General features: G+C 39.4%; 1 non-coding gene across 1 annotated transcript; it reads left to right on the top strand.

The window, feature by feature from the left end:
• Positions 1-307: 307 nt before the first annotated feature.
• TRNAP-UGG (transfer RNA proline (anticodon UGG)) lies at positions 308-379 on the top strand. Its single transcript has one exon. It is a non-coding gene; the product is annotated as a tRNA-Pro (tRNA).
• Positions 380-21,474: the final 21,095 nt, after the last annotated feature.

Below are 21,474 nucleotides of genomic sequence, written 5' to 3' on the forward strand. Positions count from 1 at the left end.
GATAAGCATTGTTGGGTGCGCGAAGGTTGGAGTAGACCAACGCAAAGTACCCAGGATCCCTTTGTCTGTACTGCGGAAGACTGGAGCATTTGTGTCCTTTCTCGAATGGCAGGGATGGTGAAAGGCGCGTGGTGTAGGATGAAGGAGGTATGGAAAAGTAAGTGTAAGGTGGAGAGAAGAAAACTGGAAAGATAGGAAACAACAATTTTGGTTGGTGGTGCGGTGACTTCTCGAATCAAAAATTCCCAAAGAACAAGTCACTTTTTTGTTAAAATACTTAAGGCGAAAAGGTAATCTTTGTACATGTGGCTCGTTGGTCTAGGGGTATGATTCTCGCTTTGGGTGCGAGAGGTCCCGGGTTCAAATCCCGGACGAGCCCTGGTATTTTCCCTTTGGTCATATCGACTTTCGAATTGCACTCACCATTCTGCAGGATATATTTTCCAGCTTGGAGACATCTATCCAGAGTTAAACTAAAACTCACAGCATGGACGTGAATAGATACCTGGCACGCATACTTACACATAGATGAATAAACATGGGAAACATGGTCGGTACTTCAAGCGTTCCCTCTTCGTACCGTTTCTGATCCTATTCCTCTACCTGTCCGCTTCCTGCCTATACATCTAACTTCTATACTGGAACTTGGCAGCTTTGTTTTCATCTTTGCTGGCATGGTTTTGGGGTTGGTACGAGGTCTCTTGGCGGAAGTGGGGTCCAGGTAGATTGTATATGCTGCTCTGAGTAATATGGCATACAGTTCAGACACCTGTATATCTCACATGTGAGTGGCCTCACACTTACAGCACAAGGCTTAATTCTCTACTTCCCGGAGAAGAATGAGGAGATGGGGCGTCAATTTCCATTATATCATTCCTCGGGGTGGGGGGTGGGGGTGGGGAGAGAATAGCACCATTAAACAAGTACTTTCTACTCCTCTCCAGGTACAGGAGTAGTTTAGGGATTCCTCATGAAGGAAGTCATCATATCTTCTTCCTCCCTCCCCTATCCTCTACCTCTCTCTTTCCCTCTCTTCATCTATCTCCCTGTCCATCCCTCTCCCTCCCTTCGCCTTCACTCTTCTCACTCTCTCTCTCTCTCTCTTGCCTCCGTGTCACTGTCGGTCTGTCTCTTTAGTGTTTTTCACTTCTGGGTCCTTGCCGGCAGCCAAAAATATACCTGGGTCTCCCCAATTCTAATTTAAAAAACCCTCCCCTTGACCTTTGTACTGGCCTCTAGCTTTACCTTCTTCCTTCAATACTAAATGTCTTGGGAAAGTCCACAATGGATGTCTCCATTTCTTCCCTAAACTTTTTTTCTAGATGTTAAGTAGACTATCTCTGGTCCCCACCATTCCACTGACACTGTTCTCCCAAGAATTACTTGCTAACCCCTTCTTCCTTAACTCATTCTTCTTCTCGACTTCCGATATCTCACCTGGTAAAGTAAGGCTGTCGAGTTTGAGACTTTGGGGATGCTTATATCCTGACTTTTAGGAAGGACTTTAGGATAGACATGCTGAGAACACTATTCACCTTAGTAGAGACCACAAACGTTTTGTGCTGGAGGGAAGAAGAGGTAAAATAGTGAAAGAGGAGTGTTATTTGACCAGACCTGGCTGATCAGAATGAGGCCGGAAGGTTTTAAGGAGTTCTCACTGAAGCAGAAATCTAAGTCTTCTTTAAGTGTGGGGAGGACTGGGGTTGTCCCCTAGAGCTGATCTTCTTCTGACTCAGCCTCCTTCAACCCACCTTCCTGAGGCACAACTGTTATTGCCCTTACCATCTTGGGAACCCTCCTCTGGACCCACTCCATCCTTTCTGTTTCCTTCCTAAAACTTATTGGTCAGAGAGGTTAAATTGGATTTAAGTGACACCAAATTCTGAAGACATTATCTATGGTTTGGCAGTAAAAGGAAGCAGACTACTCCTTCGAGCCGGAGTTGAACCAGCGACCTAAAGATTTCCACAGGTTACAAACTACCGTACTCCGCTCTACCAAGTGAGCTATTGAAGAGCGGTCGTTAACAGTCTTGCGTATGCCTTATTTCAAAGGTGCCATGCTAGTCTGTGCTGAAACTTTTTCTGTTCTCTTTTAATAATGAAAGAAATTTTGTCATTTAGGATAATTAGTCTGAGAAACGGCATATTTTCTATTTCCTCTGGCTATCACCGGAATAGCCACTCTGGACACCCCAGAGGTGTTTAGCTTCATTTCTCTCCATAAAGACAAGCTGACTAGTAATTCCCTCAGAACCAATCCCTTAGTCTTCTCATCCGCATTCTCTGCTACCTTTGAGTTTCCCACCAGAAAACCTGGGCTTATCCATTTTTCTTCCCAAACTGCTTTTCCTGCTTTTCTTTCTCCCCACCCCCACCCCGTGCCCTAATTAATTACTTGCCACCTCATACTCTTTTCCAATGATTTATTTTTTAGTTTTAAGGAATGATCTGGATCATTCCAGGAATACACTTGGGCTATGAATGACTAAAACTAATAGATACCTTAAATCCCAACAACAAAATACCGACTGCAGTGGGAATATGAGATTCCAATTGAGCTTACCCTCCTTGTCGGAGGTTAAACCTACTCTCAACAAGTGAAAAGAGGCGGAAAAGAGGTTGAACTGTGTTGTACAGAGGTATGGGTAGACAAAGTAGATGTAGACAAGTGTTCTCTCCCTAGAGGGAAGAATAAGAAAAGGGGGGGGGGGGATCATTATGGAAAATAAGGATAGTTTTGAAAGATTTTTTTTTTTTAAAAAAATGAACCTGAAGAAGACGAGCAGAAAGGAAGCCCTTTAAAAAAAAGTCCAAGAGGAAAACTTACAGCATCTTCGATCATTATTGTGATATGTGATTGTTTTCTTAGGTGAATGTGGTTTGGGGACAAAATACAGGAGAATCTTACATATGAAAATTTCAGGTTTGAACCAGCTCTGGGAAGACTGAATTTCAGTGGAGAATCCAGGACTGCATGGAGGAGACCTTTCTTTAATACTATCAGTTAGGGTATATTACTTTCCTTAGGAAATGCAAACCACTACCTCATTCTAGTTTTGCTGAAGCTGGAGGCTGAATTTCTTGAATCAGAACTCATAAAATAAGGCTTGATCCACCTAAGGAAACACTTAGAGGATCAGTGTTTTGGACTGTGCTCCACTGAACTGTTCAAAAATCTTGAGTATTTCATAACCAATCCTGTCACTCAGGATTCTATCCAAGTTGAGTCTACAACTCCTGCATCATCAGACAAGAAGAGATAGAAGCAGAGGGTTCATGCAGTGTGAAATAATGAAGTTGGCAGAATTAATCTTCAGTTCTAGAAATTCCTTCCAACAGTACCTTCTTCCTCCTGGTGTCTCTTCCGACTTCTCCAGCGGATCTTCGCTCAAACCACAGTTTATTATTGCTTTGAGCTGGTTCTTTGTGATTGTCAATTTCTTGACTATTTTATCCTTGGAAGGTCTCTACCTTTCCTAGCATTTCTTTAACTTGTTTGAATGGAAGTCACATTACATTGGCAAACTAAACAAACATAAAAATGAACAAACAAATAAATGGATAAATACCACAAAAAAACTTTGCATCAAATATGTCTAAAATACAATATATATGAAACTAACACAAATATTTCAGACCAAAACAGATTATTCAAGAGATAAATGGTCAAAGTACAACAAACAGTTGCCAAAAGTTTCAAACTATCAACCATATAGAACAATATTTCAAGTTATCAAAATGAGAGAAATGCAAATAAAAATAACTGAGGTTTCACCTCACACTCAGCAAAAGAGCAAATATTGGAAATGAAAAACGGGATGCCAAACGGCACTTCTCTTCAGTTGTAGTGGGATATTTTCTAGCAAATATACTCCCATAAAGTTTGAGTCCCCACAACATTGTGAAAATGGGAACTGGGTCTGTATACTCAATCTCCACACTCATATGAATCTTGGGGAAATAAAAGCATAATTTCAACAAAAAGCATTTCATTGGAACAGAAAAGGACATGAAACCCTAGATGTCTTATAAGGCAGCATTCCCAGAATAATATCCACCCTTAGGAGGGAAGAGGAGTAGTGAATCAAGACCTCCCATCTGACTTTCTAACTTTATACCTTCCATTTCATACCAAACTTGCCTCTGGCTTAATCTCTAGCCTCCTGTCAGATGTGAATAGTGCTCTCAATTCAGTAAAGAACCTTCTCACACCTAGTCTTATCATCATAGCCTTCACATTCTAATGATTCTGAACCCCTACCCTGCCTCCTGACTTCTATTCCTCTCCCTTTCAACCTTTCCATCCTAAAGTTTTAAACAAACACCACCAAGTTCTACTGTGCACTATGGAATGCCTGTTTCATAGACAACAAACTTGTCTTTATCCCAAATCCTTTCCTTTCCTACTCTTTCTATCTTCTAGCTATTACTGAAACCTGCCCTCCCCTCCCTGGTGAAACAGCTTCCCTGGCCATACTTTCCATTATTGGCTGCACCTTTACTCATTCTCTTTGGCTCACTGGTCAAAGTGGGAGAGGTAAAGGCCTCATTGCTCCCCATTGCCACTTCTAGCTAGATTTCCCTCCTACTTTCATTACCAAGTATCCTCTCCTCCTTTGAAGTTCATTCTATTCATATCTACCACTCAATCAAAATCCCAGTAGCTGTTGCCTACCAACCTCTAGGTCACTCCCCTTCCTTCCTTGATGAGTTTGGTATATGGTTCACAATTTTTTGTTCTCCTCAACTCCTGCCCTTTTACTGGGAGACTTCAACATATATGTTGATTTCTTCCTCAAATACTCTAACCACTCAATTCCTTCACCTATTCGTGTCCCATGGCCTATCCTTACACCTCATATCAATCACACACAAAGATGGTCATACCCTTGATCTTTCCATCACTGACAAATGTACCATTTCCACATCCCAGAATTCCAAAGTTCTCTTATCAAATCATAATCTATTGGATTTTCACCTCTTCCTCTGCCTTCCCTTAAAAAATTCTATTCTTTGTCTGCATCATGATCTCCAATTCCTTGACCCTTCAAATCTCTCCTAAGTTAGCTGCCCTTCACTGGTCATTCTTTCTATTTTTCCCCATTTTGACCCCTTGGTAAATCTATTCAATTCTATACTTTGTTCCTCATTTGAATCCCTAGCCCTTTTATCATTTGATAAGTTATACCCAGCTAAGCCTCAGTCTTGGATCACTCCCACTATTTTCTACCTTTGCTCCTACACACATGCTGTTGAATGAAGGTGTTGGAGAACACAATACCTTTGTGACTGGGTCCACCTCAACTGGGCCCTCACTGCTGCTGAGCAATGCTTCTATACTTGTCTTATCAACTCACTCTCCACAGCAGCTCTTCCAAAGATTTTATTCCTTCTCAAACTTTCCATGTTTCCAACTCTCTCTTCTATCTCAGCTGAGAACTTTGTCTCATTTTACAGGAAAAAGATGAGAGGATTTGCTGTGAGCCCCCTCTTCTCCTTGATTCTTCATCAATGTAAGCCTAAGAAACTGAGAAGATGCTGTGTTGTCTTTTACAATAATTGGAAATCTAGGGGAAGGAAAGTCTGAGAGGAAAATAACAAGATCAATTTTGTACATGTTGAGTTTAGGAAGTGTTCAGTGCCTTTCATAACCTACTGTTCTCCTCCCTTTCCAGTCTTCTTACACCTTACTTCCCATCACATACTTTTTGATTCAGTAACACTGGCTTCCTTGCTATTCCACAAACAACATATTCTATCTCAGATCTCCATGCATTTTTTTCTGGAATTCCCCCATGCTCCTTCCTAATCTTCACCCCCTGCCTTCCTGGGCTTCCTTAAGTTCCAACTAAAATGCCATCTTCTACAGGAAGCCTTCTCCAACCCCTCTTAATTCTAGTGCATTCCTTCTCTTAATGATTTTCTATTAAAAATGTGTCGAGTTTGTTTGTATGTGTTTGTTCATTGTTCCTCCCATGAGATTATAAGCTCATTGGCAGGAGAGATCATCTTTTGTTCCTCCTTCTTTGTATCCCCAGTACTTAGCAGAGTGCCTGGTACATAGTAGGCACTTAATAAATGTTGATTGAGAGAGAGAGAGAGAGAGAGAGAGAGAGAGAGAGAGAGAGAGAGAGAGAGAGAGAGAGAGAGAGACAGCTGAAATGGACACAGCCAAAGTATATTGGGTAGGGAAAATAAAAGTCCTTTTTAATCTTTCTCTCTCTAAGCAGTTCTCTGAATAATGAAAATCAAGACAATTCTTAAATTTTTCTTTACTGCTCATCTGGCTGCTTGGACAATATTACTGAAATTTGTGGCTCAGTGTCACTCAAGATCTTGAACTCACCCTATCACAATCCTGGTGGCTAGTCCAAAGGAGGTTATTTTTTTCTCTTTGATTCATTGCTTCCATCTACAATTACTCCAGAAAAATCTCCAAGTAGGGTTTATATTTACCTTATATCTAGATTTCCCACAAATGTGGATAACAGTCTCCCAGATTCCATACTTCAAGGAGCAATGCATATGATCAGGACAACTTTTATTTCACTCGACAAAAAATATAGAAGATGTAAAACATTCATAGGAGTCCATGAACTGATACAGAAAAATATGTCACATATAACCCCTTAGGCCCTCTCAGAAAGGAATTGATCTTTGACATTCTGGTGGATCCCTATCCCTACACAGTCTCTTTCTGATCCAGCATCACCCAGTGGATTGGACTCCCCAAAAGAAGCCAAACACACTGGAGATAACAGAAAAAACAATCCTTTTCCCATTATATCTGCACTGAGTTGACTTTGAGGACTTTGTCCAATCAGATTTGACTTTCTATCCCTTGAGCTGAACCATCTTGACTGATGACTGAGTACAAACTTTCCTAGCCAACCTCACAGAACAGACAGTGATACACATCTTAAAAGGCCATCTCCTCAGGCTATCTGGCTTGCTACTTTGTCTTAATCTTCTCTCCACTCCCTTCCTAACACTGTGTGTCAGTGGAGTTAAAAGCTGGGCATCTCTACTCACCAAAGAAGTTGGATTGCTAAAGTTATCCTTTAAATGCCTAGATTTTACAATGGTTTTCCCTGCTTAGCACCTTCTGCCACTCTGCATCTTCACAATCTCAGGCTTTAGTAACACCTAACATTTAATTTCTCTGCTTCTGCTTCTACCTCTACTTCTCCAAGATGCTGGGTTTCACTTGAAAAAGTAATGAAATCCAATCTGATTTTACTTATCTCAAATTATACACAGCCTCAGTAGGCCCCTGCCCTATTGCATAATCTTTCTACTCTAATTTTACAGGCTATATCTAAACTATAATTCTTTCCTTCTCTTCTCTCCTCTTTCCTAATATTAGCCAAGTAATGACCCTAGTGTCCACTTTTAGAGAAGATGATTCTCTTTTTTCTAGAGTACCCTGGAGTCCTCCAGCCTCTGAGAGTTTTATCCATTTACCCATTCACTCCTTAGTCTATAGGCTAATTTCCCTGATGTCATGGTCTTCTTTGAAAATGAAGGACGAACACAACAATCTTAGTCTATAAATATTGAGGAATGAAAATCATTCACTTATTCCTTCTAAATTTAAGAACTAAAATTAAGAGTAGGAACAGTATGATTTGAACCTATGCCTCCAAAGAGAACAGGACCTAGAACTTTAGATCATTAGGCCATACTGCCTCCACCAAGGTCTTTCTTTAGCTTGTCTTCTTTGTCTCTATGACTGTGGGCAATTGTATAGGGCAGTAGGAGAAGACAGAGGAAATAGAGAGATCTGCAAAAGTTTTATTCAGTACATTACTGTGAGTCTGTGGATGTATGGGACAGGGAAAGAGAGACAGAGACAAAGAGAGGAGAGGGAAGTATCTAGTCCTTTAATCAAGGCTCCCTTTCATCTCAAATGAATATTCATCTGCCATGTCCTGACCTACTCATCTCCAGGGGATTCTTTAGGTCAAGGATTTTTCTCTGGACAAAGTTTTACCAGGTTGAGATCAAGGCAAACCCTGGTAGGCAAGTCCAAATGGGGCATGGCCACTCCAATTGGGGTGAGAGAGTATCCATGTACTACATAGCAACTTGTCTTCTCTAATCAATGTTGGTTAAGGATCCAGCATCTTTTGTTGAGCAGAGATAGAGTTGGACTGGGTCTTGGATTCATCAGAAATACATGACCACAGAGAAAATAATTAAGAGTTACATCCATTCCCATGTTTTCTCTAATTCCTTAGCTTTGAGCTAATGAAGAGAAAAACTTTAACTTTGCTCAATAATTGAAAAAACACTACATTTTTTAGATAATCCACTGGACTTTTGGATTGCCTTTTATTGTCAGCAAGGAGCTGAAATGATTCCCTGGAGTAGAAGAAAGGAGGAGAGTAACTGCTAAACCTATAGTCAGGAAGATTTGAGTTGGAATTTGACCTCATACATTTTTTAAGTTATATGACTTTGGACAAGGTACTTATTTTCTCTGACACTGTTTCATTATCTATAAAGTGGGGTAATAATAACACCTACTTCTCAGGTTTGTTGTTAGGATCAAATGAGATAAGGTAAATTAAATGTTTTGTAAGCCTTAAAGCCTGTAATGTTAATGGGATAATAAAATCTTCTCTACCCATTAATAGCCCTCACATGGAGCCCACTGGGGGAGGGACTTGCCTAAGGAAGAGCTTACTTAGGGAGAGGCTTGCTTGTAGTACCTTTTGGTACTAAGTTGATTAGGCCCTGAGTCACAAGGGTTGTAATACCTCCTGGCCCTGAGAAGTGTATGTGTACTCTGAGTTGGTATTTTGCTTTGGAGGCTCACTTATGAGAAGGACCTTGTGATTCCCTGGTCAAGACTCTGAGTACCCCTATATATGTACAGATCCCCAACTGCTTAGATGTAAAGGCTTGCTCGATCCAGTGGTACATGTAAAGTGTATAGAAATATTGCTTTGATTCAGGCAGTCAGAGCCCTGTCTGTTGGTCTTTATGCCAATTTCTCTGTATTTTCTCTGTTTGTATTTCTCTGCTTGTTTCCCCCTGATATTCAGGGTGCTGACTTTTCTCTTGAACTAGTAAATGTAATTAAAGAAGATTGTTGATCCCTTAAAAGTTGCTTTCCTTTAAGAAAAGCAGTTCCAAGAACCTGTGCTAGCAGGTCATCTTGGGTGTACCAGGGTGCTTGCTGTTACAAAGCCCTAAATAAATGTGAGCTATTATTTATCCTAGTTGTGTCCTCTGAGTCCAAGCAGGGAATCTAACCTCTTTTTCAAATGAGAGTCCTTCTAACAATTTAATATGACAATTACATTCCTCCAAAGACTGCAGACTAAACAGATCCAGTTCTTTCAATTAATAATCCATCTAAAAATACAAACTACTATTGGACCCAGAGGGCTGAGGCACTTTTATCCTAAGATACTTCTCCACTAAAAAGTTCATCTTCTTTGTAACCATGTACTTGGTCTATATAACCTCAGTCCTGAGTGAGAGTGACTACCCAGAAAAGAAGTCATATTCCTATATTTACACTCTGCCTCTATGTGAGCTCCATCCTGGCACCCTAGGAAATTTTTGCTTAAAGTTTTCCTCATGTCTAGGATATTTCAAAAATGATGGATAGAAAGGTATTCAATAGACAATATGAATCAGGTATAGAGTAGTCATTTTTTCCTACACACAAAAGAAATGTTAAACACAAGTATACATTGACATTCCCAAGATGATTAGAGAAAAGGGAAAAGAACCCATACATTCTAAAATATTTATGGCAGCTCTCTTTGTAGTGGCAAAGACCTGGAAATTGCTGACATGCTCATCAATTGGAGAATGATTGAACACGTTGTGGTATATGATAGTGAGCTTGACAATCTTAGAAAAACATAGACTTACACAAAATAATGAAGAGTAAAATGAGTACAACCAAGAGAACATTGTATATAATAATAGCAATATTGTTAAAAAAAAAAAAACAACTTTGAGTTACTAAATCATTTTGACTATTATAAATACCCAAATTAACTACAAAGGATATATGAAGGAAGACACTATGTGCATCCAGAGAAAAAACTGATAAATAGAAGTACGCATAGAATGGTTTTACATATATATCCATATTTGTGTCTAATGGTAGCCATCTCAAGGGCATGGGGAGAGTGGAGAAAAAAAAGGGGGAGGGAAGAAAGTTACTTGGCAACTTTAATATATATTTAAAAGGAATAGCAAGTTGCACGTAATAGACATGCAGTTTCAGGTACAATCATCGTTTTCTATTTTACTGTGCTATGGAAATCTTGTTTTATTTCTTCAGTTCAGAATACAATAAATTAAATTTAAAAAACAAGTATACATTGACAGACTCAGAATAAGTTTCAATATCTTAACACGACTACTCTTTTGCTCTCCTGGGAAGTTAAGACTTAAAGATCACTGGACCAGACCAGCAGTCTGAGGGACTAAGGAAGAAGTATTCTTACATTTTATCTAGGTTCTGCTCTGACTCCTTGTATTAGCAAGCATCCTAGCGCACCCAGGATGTCCTGTTAGCACAGGTTCTTTGCTCTGCTTTATAAAGGAAAGACAGATTCAAAGGAGTTAACAATCCTTCTTTAATTAAACATAGATAAGTTATTCACTAGTTCAGGGGAGAGGTCAATACCCTGAACATAGAGAAAATACAAACAGAGAAATTAGCACAAACATCAACAGACAGGGCTCCAACTGTCTGACAAAGTAACACAACCACCTACATACACCACTGGATGGGGGAGCACTAACAACATCTGAGTAGTCAGGAGGCTCTTAACAAATGGCTACTCAGAGTCCCATCCAGAGAATCCAAAGGTCTTTCTCATAAGCAAAGCAAAAAAAACCAAAACAAAACAACCTCCCAATATATATAACAAAGACTCCATTCCTGATTGACTCAGAGTTGGTAGGCACGAAACCTACTTGACTCCACACAGCTGTGAACTGTCAGGGTTCAAAGGAGATTAATCCTTCAGATGTTTTCAATGAGCCTGGGAAACTGAACTTCAAAAAGAAAACAACAAAAATTCCATTTTGCTTGCTCTTACACTCCTCAACATTCATGTCTTCTGACTAGGCAGGCCAGGGCTTTGGCTCCTACTCTTGTCTGTGATCATCTTTTCCAATTCAGAACCTTCCCCAAGCAGCTCCAACCAAGCTAACTAGAATCTCTCAACCTCTACTACTCTCAAGGTCACCTCAAGACAAGACTTTAGCTTGAGGCTGATATTTACTTACCTAAATGTAAATTAGAAAGAAAAAAAAAACTAAACAGAAAAAGCAGCCAAGATTGTGAAGTCCTCAGGCTTACCCAGGCAGAACATATAATTTAACTTCTGTGTACTCCTGGTTGTTTGGTAGCCAAGATAGAGAAAAAGGTAAGTTGTCCTTCCCTTACCTGGAAGGCTCAGGTGCCACTGGAGGATTCAAAGAAAGTTGAAGAATCACCCCCTTTTTAAAGGTTCATTGAGTCATGAGGTCTTCCTGTTCAGTAACCATTGAAGGACTTATTTCTTCATGCTCACATAGCTCTAAGAACATAGGTAGCACACATAGTTGATAGAAAAGAGGGAGGAAATTTCTGCATGTGCTTTACTTAAGCTTTGGCTACCTCTTTATTTTTTAGAACATGAGCATCATTGACCCTGGCATTGACTTGAATTCCACTAAAATGAACAAGCATTGGTTGACAACCTACTGTGTGCAAAACACTCTGGTAAAAACTAAGAAAGACAGAAAGGTTAGAGAACCCCCAGATTACCCAAGTCTCTTTAGAGTTTCTGACCAGAATCCTAGCTCTACTGTAGTAGAGAGAGTTCAGGATGTCTTTTGAAGGCATGGAGAAGAAAGATGGCTTCTTAGTGGAAGAACCTGAACCAAGGAAGGCATATATAGTGAATACTATTTAGAAAATTACCAGAAGGTAAGATACTTAGGTCTTGGGCTTGTTGGTCTAGGCTTATGATTCTCAATTTGGGAGGCTCCTGGAATTGTGCACAAGATTGTGAACATTCTAAATATTCTTTCCCCTTTTCTGAATGGTATAGTAAATATAAAAGGATATTTGGACTGTATTAGAAACCCAAAGAGTAGTAGGTATCTGAGATAGTCACTGTTAAAAAGCTTGGCCTAATGGAAAGAAGAATGAACTAGAAGTCAGATCTTAATTTGTCTCAATCCTATCACCAGATAACCATTTGTATGATCAAAGATGAGTGATTTTACTTCAGTTTCCTCATATGTAAAATGGAGAAAACTATATTTGTGCTCTCTATATGAGAGAGAAGAGGAAGGGAGAGAGAGAGAGAGAGAGAGAGAGAGAGAGAGAGAGAGAGAGAGAGAGAGACAAAGGGAGGGAGGGAGGGAGGGGGGTAGGGAGGGGGGTAGGAGAGAGAGAGAGAGAGAGAGAGAGAGAGAGAGAGAGAGAGAGAGAGAGAGAGAGAGAGAGAGAGAGAGTTCCATCTGGGATGGGAAGTGGTCAGGAAAGTGTTGATTGGATAATATCACCTGAGTTCAGCCTTGAAAAAGGGAAGGACCTCAAGAGATGAAAATGTGGGGTTATGATGCCGAAAAGATAGAGGCCATTCTAGAAATAATGTACATGATGAGTAAAAAACTCAGAATGGTTGGTAACAATCAGAAGAATAGTCCCATAAACTGGAGAGTTGTGTGAAATGAAGGTGGAAGATAAAAGTGGAGCCAACTATGAAAGACCTTGAATATCAAGATTAGAAAATATGCAATTGAATGTTTTTAAATAAGGAAAAGTGTGGCAAACTCATAGTGGTGCATTAGAGGTGTTATTTAGTTAACAGGTGAATAATGATCCCTTCCCTAGTCTTTCTCCATATTCTTCTCTCCCTCCCTTTCTTCTTCCTTCCTTCCTTCCTTCCTTCCTTCCTTCCTTCCTTCCTTCCTTCCTTCCTTCCTTCTCTTGTTCATGAGAACAAACCCCAAAATCTAAATAGTTTTAGAAAGAAATTTATTAGGTCTTTTGGTAGAGAGAGAAAGCTGGAAAGAAGAGAATGATTCCTTCTCCAGGTTCTGGAAGATTTACATTATATAGGATTTTGATGGGTTTTCATGCATTAGTCACATGCAAATTATATGAAGGGAAAAGAGTAAATACAAATAAATATGAAGTAGTTAATTACAAGTTAGTTTGGGAAAGAGGGTACTAGTATTTGGTTAGGAATCAAGAAAGGTTTTATATAGAAGATAGTGCTTGAACTATGATAAGCTCCCTAAGGGTAGGAAGTAGATCTTTTTTATCTTTCTATTCGCTAAATCACCAAATAGCAGACGCAGCTGGCTGAATGGAGACCCAGTTAGCTGGGTAATTCAACTCCTCCTCTCCTGTCTGACTCCCCCTCCCCTTCTGCTCTCCAAAGGAAGGTAAATTTGGATGGCCAAAAGATGCCCTGTTGACTTGGGTTTTACTGACTCCTTCCCTTTCTCTTTCCCTTTCCCTTCCCTTTTCCCTTCCCCTTCCCCTTCCCTTTCCCCTTTCCTTACCCTTTGTCCTGTCCTGGGCTATCCTGTCCTGTCCTATGCACTCTGAAACTGGGATGCCAATGGGCCCATGCCTAAGGGCTCCTCTGGACCCTCCTAGCTTTAGAGTGATTATCAATAGTAACTGTTGCTGTTTCCCACCCAACCTGAAGTCTTTCTTTTTCTTGGCCTCATTAAAGGGGCCATGCCCTGGCTACTTCTTAAACAGGCCTATTCAATGAATGGGCATTACCTCACCCTAAGTGAGTACCTGCAAAGATCTTGACCTAAAGGGCCCAGGTCTCCCAGTGCATCCTGGGTCATCTCCAGTCATCCTGATGAACATCTGGTCACTGGATTCAGATGGCTCTGAAGAAGTGAGGCTGGTGACCGGCACAGCCCTCCCTCACTCAAAACAAAGTCAAGTGCAAGTCAAATGTCATAATTTCTCTGATGGCATGGTCTTCTTCAGCAACAAAGGATGAACACACAACGAAGGGAATCAAAACACCAGCTTGGGTGGATCCTAAGCAAATCCTGGGTGTGGTAGGCCTAAAATAAGAATGCTTTGGGTGGATCCAAAGCCTGGGGGAACCCAAAATTCCTTGTAGCCATCTCCAGCATTGCTAGAGAGCTACTGCGGTCAGGTGACATTCTGGATGCAAACAACCTCTAATAATTTCTCTGAACAATATAATAAAACATTCTTTCCACTCTTCCTTCTTTCATTCCTTCTCTCCTGTCTTCCTTGTTTCCATAGGTACAGGAAATCCTTGTTGAAGGATGGATTCTCAAGTTTTCTTAAGGAGGGGAAATTTCCAGCAATGTGGGGGGAAATCTATCTTTGTTGATACTCATTAAGAGGGAAAGAGCATCAAAAACTTCTCATAGTTATGACTTATCCATATAAAAATCTTCAAATCTCAGCAGATTAATAGATCAAAAACCTAATTCAATCATATTGTGTAATAACTCCCTGTTTTTCCTCTATCATTCAAGTTTCCATTTCCTAAGAAATCCTGGTTCTTCTCCAGAATCCAGCAGTGTCAGTTCTAAATTCAATATTCCAACTGCTAGTAATTTTCTGATGAGGGAGGAGTGGTGAAAATCAGTTCACACCTTTTAGGTGTATTTCTCCTTAAGGACAAGATAAGATGCTTTATAGCAGTTATCTTCAAAGTGAGAGACCCCAGGGGTGTGTGACCAGCAAATGGAGCTTTCAAAGAAGGGTTGCTTCATACACTCTTTCACACATAGCAACTTGTGGAATTTCTCTTAAACCTACACTTCATTTATCATTAGCCAACACTCTCATATCTCTCACCATCCTTTCACTGTGCAAGTTTCCAACCTCATCCTTCTGTATCTTTGACCCCTTATGATAGTACATTACAACTTAATGGTAACCATTGAACCTACAGGAATAGTTGTGATAGTGCCATGGGGAATATTCCCAGATCCTAACACTCCCTAACCTCTAGATCATCTCTTACTGTGGCCAGTATCTATTGGAAAGTCAATTCTGAGCTCAGTGTTCTCTATGTTAGAGCCCTGCAAACACCTCCTCCTATTCCTATTTTACTTTATGTGGGACAGAGTGAGTTGCACAGAATGAGTAGGCATGAATTTGTTGCAATCTTCACTGAAGAGCTCAATTGCATTATCTTTCCTTCAAATTTTGCTCCCCTTGAATTTCATATTTCTATCCATAATAGCACCATATTGCCAGTCACCCCAGTTTGACACTTGGGTATCATACTAGACTTTTCATTTTCACTTACCTTACGTATTCAAATAGTCGTCAAGTCTTGTTACCTTTATCTATGCAACAACTTTCAAATCTACCCCCCCTTCACTTCACCAACCTCCCTAGTTCAGGTCCTCATCACCTCTCACCTGGACTACCGAAATAATCTTTAAGTTAGTGTACTCCTTGGTCCTTGTTTCAATCCATCCTCCACACAACTACCAAAGTGATTTTCCTAAAGTTCAGGTTTGACTGTATTGCTTCTTCTGTGTAATTCATTGCAGTTGTTCCCATGGACTCCTCTGCTTGGCATTAAAAGTTTATCTTTACCTGATCCCAACTTACCTTTTCAGCTTTATCATTACTCGCAATTATTGCATTCTATATTCAGTCAAACTGTTCTTCTTCCTGTTCTTCACTTTCACAGAAACACACAACTAAAATATTCAAATCTGAATTAGAAATTAAGATATAGAAGCATCCATTAAGGAGGACCACTTAAAGAAAGAGGAATGGGTTTATTGGAAACTTTTTACTGAAATAAAATCACGCTATTGACTTCTGCTTGTTTCTTTTTTCTTTTGTACTATTTATGGTGAATCTCTACATACAGAAGAGCTATTATGTTCATGTTCATTAACAATACTTACTTGACAAATACTTTGTATCTTTCCACTTAAAAGTTTCTTTACCAGGAGAACATTGTACACACCAACAGCTACAGTGTGTGATGACTGATCTTGATAGACTTTGCCTTCTCACCAATGCAAGGACCTAAAACAATTTCAAAAGACTCATGATGGAAAATGCCATCCACATTCAGAGAAAGAACTATGGAGTTGGAATGGAGAGTGAAGCAGACTATTTTCTTTTTTGTTTTGTTTGTTCTTCTTTCTCATAGTTTCTCCTACTTGTTATAATTCTTCTATACAACATGACTAATATGAAAATGTGTTTAATGGGAATATACATATACAGCCCATATCAAATTACATGCTGTCTTGAGGAAGGAGGGGGAGAGAGGGAGAGAAAATTTAAAACTTACAGAAGTGAATGTTGAAAACTAAAAATAAATAAATTAATAAATTGAAACAAAACAAAACAAAAAAGTTCCTTCAAAAATTCAACTCTCTAGGGGGCAGAGACAAGATGGTAGAGTGAGAAGATCATATACTCTAGCACTTTCCCCCCCACAGCCTACAAAATACCTGTAAAAATGACTCTCAACAAAGTCTAGAGCAACAGAAGCCACAGAACAACAGAGCAAAAGAGGTTTCCAGCCAAAGGTAACCTAGAGGCCAACAGGAAAGATCTATTTTACAGGATGCTGAGCATAGTGGAGCCAGCCTTGGCCAAAAGGCACTGGGAGGAACAGGACCTGAATAGACCTCTGGGGCAGAGTTCCCAGCAGGGAGGGTCCCAGGTATCCCAACCCACAAGCAACAAAGAAAGCTCCAAAGGTCAGTGTGGGAGGGCTTTCCAAGCTGGGCAACAGGGGACCAGGATTCCTGAAGGCAGCAATAGCAGTAGCAGACTGCAGGCAGCTACGGTGGCCAGGAAACAACCTGGATCCATTTTCCAGGCAGTTCAATGTAAAGCCTCTGGCTGTAGGAAGCAGCTGATCTGAACCTCAGCCCTCAGTAATGGCCCTGCCCCTGCCTAAAACCCTTGAGGGATTGGAGCAGCTCATCTGAACCTCAGGTAGAACTGGAGGCAAAGTGGGTATGGACAGGAAACTCAGAAGTCAAATAACTGGCTGGGAAAATGCCCAAAAAAAGGGGAAAAAGTAAGATCATAGAAGGTTACTTTCTTGGTGAACAGGTGTCTCCTCCCATCCTTTTAGATGAGGAAGAACAAGGCATAATGTCATAGAAAGTCAAAGCCCCTGCCTCCAGGGCCTCCAAAGTGAACCTAAATTAGACTCAGGCAGTAGAAGAGCTCAAAAAGCAAGTTAGCAGTTTGCTAAAAGAGAACCAAAAAAATGCTGAGGAAAATAACACCTTTAAAAAGAGGCTAAATCAATTGGCAAAAGAGGTCCAAAAAGCCAATGAGGAGAAGAAGGCTTTAAAAAGCAGAATTAGCCAAATGGAGGTGAAAGTTCAAAATCTCACTGAACAAAATAGCTTTTTAAAAGAGAGAATTGAGTTCAGGGAAGCTAATGACTATGACATAAACCACGCAGTTAAAAAACAAAACCAAAAGTTTGAAAAAATAGAAGATAATGTGAAATATCTTATTGGAAAAACAACTGACCTGGAAAATAGATCCAGGAGAGACAATTTAAAAACTATGGGACTACCTGAAAGCCATGATCAAAAAAATAGCCTAGACATTATCTTCCATGAAGTTATCAAGGAAAACTGTCCTGATATTCTAGAACCAGAGGGCAAAATAAATATCGAAAAAATTCACCCATCACCTCCTGAAAGAGATCCACAAAGAGAAACTCCTAGGAATATTGTGGCCAAATTTCAGAGTTCCCAGGTCAAGGAGAAAATATTGCAAGCAGCTAGAAAGAAACAATTCGAGTACTGTGGAAATATAATCAGGATAACACAAGATCTAGCAGCTTCTACATTAAGGGATTGAAGGGCTTGGACTAGGATATTCCAGAAGTCAAAGGAACTGGAGTTAAAGCCAAGAATCACCTACCCAGCAAAACTGAGTATAATACTTCAAGGAAATAAATGGTCATTCAGTGATATAGAGAACTTTCAAGCATTTATGATGAAAAGATCAGAACTGAAGAAAAAATTTGACTTTCAAACACAAGAATCAAGAGAAGCATGAAAAGGTAAACAGGAAAGATAAATCATAAAAGACTTTCTAAAGCTGAACTGTTTACATTCCTACATGGAAAGAAAATATTTGTAACTTTTGAGACTTTTCTCAGTGTTTAGGTAGGCAGAGGGATCACACACACACACATAGACAGAGTTAGACAGAGAGTACAGGTTGTATTGAATCAGAAGAGATGATATGCCTCCAAAAAAAAATAAAAATTAAGGAGTGAGGGAGGAAAATAGTAGGAGGAGAAAGGGAGAAAGGGAATGGGGCAGGCTATAACTCAAAATCTTGTTCAATAGAGGAGAAAAGGGAGAAGGGGAGAGGGGAAAAGTGAAGCTACTCTCTCCACATGTGGCTTAAGGAGAGAATAACATACTCACTAAATTTGGTATGAAAATCTATCTTACACTACTAGAAAGTAGGGGAGGAGGTGACAAGTGGGGTGAGGGGAATGATAGAAGGGAGGGCAAATGGGAGAAGGGAGTAACTAGAAATAAACACTTTTGAGAAGGGACAAGGTCAAATGAGGGAATAAAAAAACAAAGGAGGATAGAGTAGGATAGAGGGCAATATAGTTAGTATTACACAACATGATTATTATGAAAGTTTTTTGCAAAATGACATATATTTAGTATGTATTGAATTGCTTGCCTTCTCAGTGGGGATGGGGAGGAAGGGAGAAAAGTGGGAATTCAAAGAATTAGAAACAAATGTTGAGAATTATTATTGCATATAACTGGGAAATAAGAAACACAGGTAATGGGGTATAGAAATTTATCTTGCCCTACAAGAAAAGAGAGAAGATGGGGATAAGGGAAGGGTGGGGTGTGATAGAAGGGAGGGAACATTGAGGGAAGGGGTAATCAGAATGCAAGATATTAGGGGGTGTGGAGAGGGGAGAGATGGGGAGAAAAATTGGACATATTACAAAGTGATGTAAAAGTAACTAGTATTAAAACAATTGACTGATTAATTACTGAGCCTAAATCAGAGACATCTTTAGTTTGGGGGAAATAATTTTAGTCTAAGTTTCCTAGAGGCAGGAAACCTCAGGTAAAATTTGGCACTGATGAAAAAGTTAAGGTTTTAATGGTAAATTTGATCTTATGGTTGTTATTTAATTAGGAACTAGAACATGTATAGAAAGGTGTGTAAGTCACTTAAGACTTGCCTCAAAATATGTTCCTTAGCCAATGTGAAATTATAGCCATATGTGAAACCTTATTATTGGAACTTGTTATTTTAAGATTCAATGGGACTATTTACTGACTGTTTTTCTGAGTCTAACTCCAGGTATGGATAGCAAGAAAGGCAATCTCAGCCTCCAATACATGATGCCAGTAAGCTGCTGAGATGCTGGTATGAACTGCAAAAAGGGATCTCATGGGAAGGATGGGAGAGCAGCTGTTCAGCCTGGGCTGAGGTAGGATTCTCCTGACTAAATTTCCCCACTGACACCTGGCAGACATCACACCTGACTGAACGCAAGTTGAAAATCTACTCTTGCCTGGAATTGACATGAAGTTGGGGAGATATTGATTCCCTGCAACGTCCCTGCTCTTAGTGGCAACTTCCTATAGTCAAAAGGTTTGTAAGTTTAATATCAGATCCATTAAATTATAGATTGTTGGTAGGGGGACTTCTGAGGTTGTCTAAAATTAAGCTATTAGGCTTAGGACTTTAGAACAACAACAATAAGTTAGGGTCCTTAAATACTTAGTAGTAGAAAGGAGACAATTAGGTCAAGGCTTGTGAAGTTAGTATACATAGTTATAATTTGGGTCTCAGTTGGTTAATGTTAAAAAAATATTCATTTGTGGTCTATATTGTAAATACTTTAAAAGAAGTATCATCTGACCAAGAGTTGGAATTGTTTTATGTGATATGAACTGTGTTAAATATGAAAAATTAAAAAAAAATGACTATAGAAAATGACAAAAGAAAAAAATTCAACTGTCTGGCTAGCTCATTTGATCAAAGTGAGTGAATAAATTAATTTCTAATAACATATTTATGGCTGCCTTCTCTTCTAGGACTTTTACAGGTACTTTTAAAATAATAAAGTAGATTATAATATTCTTATTTTTTCAAAAAGTTAACGAAAGGTTTTTTAGCTATTAAAACATTTTATTTCATTTTTAATTTATAATTTTATTAGTACAGTAGTAAATGTATATATTTTTAAACAAGTAAACATATTAGGGTACAACCTTAAGAGTTTGGAGAATACTAAAGTAGAATACAGAAGAAGTGTGCAGTTTCCTCTTCAGTACCTGGATTAGTTTTATCTCTTTCTTGATGGTCTATTACTAATGAATTGCAGTGAATTCAGTGTTGAAGCTCCACTTTTTGCTAAGTGACACCAAAATGCCAAAACTTCCTCCAAGCCAAAATCAAATGAGTGATCTAAGCATAACTACAGAATTGTATTCTAGGGCAGCTACATGGCACAATGGATAGAGCACCAGTGCAGGAGTCAGGAGGACCTGAGTTGAAATCTCACCTTGGATACCTGACACTCACTAGCTGTGTGACCTTGAGCAACTGGGTCATCTCCAGTCATCCTGAAGAATATCTGGTCACTGCATTCAGATGGCTCTGGAAGAGAAGTGAGGCTGGTGACCCGCATTTTGGAGACTTTTTTCATATTGTTAATAGTTTGCAAATTTTTTGAGAATTCTTTGTTCATATCTTCTGATTACTTATATATTGGGGAATGGCTTTTATACATTATTTCCATTACTTATCTATATATCTTGAATGCCAAAACCTTATCCAAAAAATTTATAAATATATTTTCTTCATTTGACCACTTCACTTCTTATCCTAGATATATTGATTTTGTTTATTCAGAAGCTATTTGGTTTCATGTAATTAAAATTATCTAGTTTATCTTTTGTCATTGCCTCTAGGCAGCTAGATGACATAATAGATACTGCAGTAAGCTTGGAGTTAGTAACAGCAGAGCTCAAATCCTGCCACAGATACTTATGAGCTATGTGACCCTTGGCAAGTCACCTAACTGCTATCTGCCTCAGTTTCCTCACCTGTAAAGTGGGGATAATGATAGCACCTATAAGCACAGTACTGTGTAGATGCTTAATAAATGCTTGTTTCTTTCTGTTCTCTGTCTTTTATTTGCTTAAGAATACATCTCCTATCTATAGATGAAATGAAATGAAAAGTATATGAACTAATTTTTTTCCGTTTTATTTATTTATTTAACTTCTAACATTCATTTTCACAAAATTTTGGGTTCCCAATTTTCTCCCCATTTCTCCCCTCCTCCCCCCAAAACACCGAGCATTCTAATTGCCCCTATCACCGATCTGCCCTCTCTTCTAACATCCCTCCCTTCCCTTGTCCCCATCTTCTCTTTTGTCCTGTAGGGCCAGATAACTTTCTATATCCCATTACCTG

This window comes from Notamacropus eugenii, chromosome 7, assembly GCF_028372415.1.
Source record: "Notamacropus eugenii isolate mMacEug1 chromosome 7, mMacEug1.pri_v2, whole genome shotgun sequence".
Classification (NCBI taxonomy): domain Eukaryota; kingdom Metazoa; phylum Chordata; class Mammalia; order Diprotodontia; family Macropodidae; genus Notamacropus; species Notamacropus eugenii.